We start from the raw sequence: 4002 nt of genomic DNA, 5'->3' as shown, positions 1-4002 counted from the left end.
AATAATACTACTATATATATATATATATATATATATATATATATATAACATGTAAACTGGATTACTCGCATATATTGAAGTTAAGTATTGTCTCAATGCCAATTGATTTCCTAGCTGCGATTATTTCGTAAGTAGTTGTTACATTTTTTCGCATTTGTATATATCACAAGATTAATAGTGTAATAGTGACAGTTTAATTTGATATGATTGTATGCATTTATAAATATTCAAGTATTTAAAAAAATATAATAAGAAATAAGAAGTAAAAAGCGCGCATGAAATGCACAGAACTATAATTCTCTAGTAAGATAAATTTATAAAGAACTATAACTGCAGATCTTGATATCTGACGCGCGAAATACTGATCATATAAAAATGGGTATAAATAAACAATAAAATATTCGATATTTATATACAATATAAATTTATATATATTTATATTTATATATAATATAATAATATAAATTTAATCAACAACATTATTAACTAACTAACTATGCTAACAAATGCAATTTTATAAAATTTATTAAAAAAAAAATTTATTAAAAATGTTAAAATCATTGATTTTTAAAAATTCAATTTATTTCTTGATTAAAATTATATTCGGAATATAATTTATTCGGAATAAAGAAAAAAAGATTATTTAATCAACAATATTTGTTCAAGAATAGTGTTGTAACAAGTATAGATTATGCAAAATATGAAATACCTGTTGATACTTCACAGAATTTAATCTTTTGATCGTTTGTGATTAGTGCAATATTCGTTCTCGTGAAGAATGAATCGCGCTCGGTGCCCACGAACTTACTGAGCTCTCTCGTGCTGAAAGTTGCACTGTTGTAAACGACCTGTCGATCTCTCTCTCTTTCTGTATTCTTCTCCCCACTTATATTTAAACTGTAGTTGCACACACCGAGACACATTCTGAACTTTTTCTTCTCTTTATATCAATTTTCCAGTGATTATTTCGAAAAGTAGGAAATATAAATTGGACTATGGCAATACACTGGGATTCGATATTATCTTAAACTTCGAAACTGTAATAAATGATCTCTTACGTTTTACATAGATAAGTATTTAATATACTTTTTACTATCAAACAACATTCGCCGTATCAAATTCAAATGTAATTAACTTTGTTGCACATTATATTTAACTATTATATTTGTAACTATATATATTTGTAAAAGTCGAGAGAAATAGAAATCCATCGGTTTTGTTACATTCATGTTGTATGCGTCAAAATGGGTTTGATGTTTATTAGCGGAAAGTTGTTATGTTTGGTAACAGTGTGTTCTCTCTCTTGTCGAGAGTAACCAGCCAATGTCGGTTTTCTTTCACTCTCTCGTTCTTATAAAGAGTTCACGCACCTTCACCATTCTTGGATGCGCATTAGATTCTTGCAGGAGCGCAAGTAATTATAGCTTGATGAAATGGGATATAAAATTTGAAATTGTAGACAGACAAAATTATTTAACTTATACGCGTAAATAATTTTATTAAATTTAATGCAATAGAATGCAATGGTATTTTAAAAAAATTGCTTAAATAAAAATTAAAAAAAAAATACTATATAATCTTAAATGTTTTAAATTTCTAGAAAATAATCTTAATTGTATTTTATATTATTTTATTTTATTTTTAATATAAAAAAATAAAATATACATTTTGATATTTTATGAAAAAAAAAGGTATTCTTTATATAAATATATCTTTATATAAATATATCAAAATTCATATAAAACATTATTTAAAATAGTGAATAGAAAAATTAAGAAAATAGAACAGGAAACAGCATTTATTAATATATAAAATATTTATATTTGTAATTATAATTACAATTAAAGATGAAACTTAAAATCTATTGCAGAAAGTAATAATAATAAATTATATCGAATTTAAAAAAGTTTATTTACAAGGAATATGACAATTATAATTTACGAAGAATATAAAATATTGTAGAAAATTCTTAGAAGGAAATTATGATTTAAAAAATTATGCATTATTTATTTATTTTTTCTCTTTTTTTTACCTTTATGATCTATTAAATGGTTTATCTACTAAATAAAATGATTGAAAAAAAAACTCTTTAGCTAGATAATGACGTGATTATATATAAATAAATATATAAATATATAAAATATATAAATACACATAAATATATATATTTATATTATATTTTTTATATACATATATAAAAATTATAATTGTAAATTGTAACTTCGTTCTGGTTTATTATTTAGTTTATTTAAACAAATTATTATAAGGAAGGTCTGGAATTATTACTATATTTTTATTATATTTATTATATTTATATTTTATTATATTTATATTTTTGTATAATATTTTATTAACATTCCAAACAAGATGTAAATTTATTACCTAAAATTTGAATATAATTCGAGAAATATAAAGTAAAATTTTTTAAATATAATTATTTAATATCTTTTCTAAGATTTCACATTTATACTTTTCTTGTTAAAGTTATTACTGTAGAAGCTATTAGCACAAATGATCTATGAAATACTTGATAGTCAATTTACGTATGAAATTATTTTACTGATAAAAGTTTATTATACTGCACATCACATTTACACTTTGCTACTTACTTAATTTCTTTACGAATATAATTCTTTATTATCTTTTATAAGATTTTACATTTATCATTTATATTTTCCTTGTTAGAATTATTACTGTGAAAGCTATTAGCACAAATTATATATGTCTATAAAACACTTGATAGACAATTTATGTATAAAATTATTTTTACTGACAAAGTTTATTATGCCTCACATCATATTTACTATAATCTCTACTTACAGATGTCAGACTAGACTCCTAAGAGCAATCCGATTAAGTATGTATAAAATGTATTATTGAATAAAATGCATAAGAATGATGAGGCGGATCATGAGATTATATTAGGTGAATGTGAAAGCCACCTACCTTAGGTCATCGACCTGACATTGCTTGCGATGCAAAGCGAAGTTATAACTTCGCGAAAACTAAAAATCACTCTAAAATTTGATTACTAATTTAAAAAGTATTCTCTTGATTGAATTTTTGTCATACATTATTTGATAGTATCACAGGGAATCAAAAAACTTGTTTTTTTTACAAAAGTAATTTTCAAAGATCATAAAACAGAAAAAATGTCAATTATTATAATTTCTATCATTTATTATTACTTTTTTTGCAGAAACAGATGCAAAAAACTCCGATTACAATAACTGCAGAAGTACATAAAATTTTATATTTTCTTGATCATTATTTTTTATAATTTATTTAATTAAAAATCTCGTAAATAGAAAATATAAAAAAAAGGGAAAATCAAGATCTTAGAATTAATAAAATCTTAAAATATATATACATTGAATACATTTTATGGATTTTATACTGGAACAGGAATTATTATCTTTACCATTATTTTCTAATAACGATTTGGCAATGACGTTACAATTTTTATGGTAATCATAACTAACTAAAAATTAAAATTAGAAGAATCACTTTTGGAAAGTAACTTGTTATCATTACTCTTTAACTGAAAAAAATAACTCATTATTTATAACATGTTGACTTGTTATTTTTACTCGTTTACTTTAATCCGTTACAAATAATGAGTTACTTTTTTTTAATAATGTGATGGTATCAAGTTACTTTTGAAAAATGGCTTTTTCCCAATCTTAATTTTTAGTTAGTTATTGTTATTATACAAAATATACTATATCATTATCAAAGCGTTATTATAAAAAGCAACAAAAAGAAATAGCATACTTACTTCCCTTTTTTTGATTTTATGGCCTAAAAATAATCTTGGCATAAAAATAATTGTTGCCTTACGTATAATTAATTATTATTCATTATTTTTAAAAATTTTTTGCACACATTTAAATGGCATAAATAAATTTAAATCATAATAAATGATTATATCAAGATCTTTTCAAAGAAGTAGAAATAATAAGTGTCTTATAAATATATTTCAACTTTTTATTTCTCTCTCTC

This window comes from Atta cephalotes (assembly GCF_000143395.1).
Source record: "Atta cephalotes unplaced genomic scaffold scaffold00019, whole genome shotgun sequence".
In the NCBI taxonomy this organism is placed as follows: Eukaryota; Metazoa; Arthropoda; class Insecta; order Hymenoptera; family Formicidae; genus Atta; species Atta cephalotes.
Note: the sequence above shows the minus strand (reverse complement) of the source record.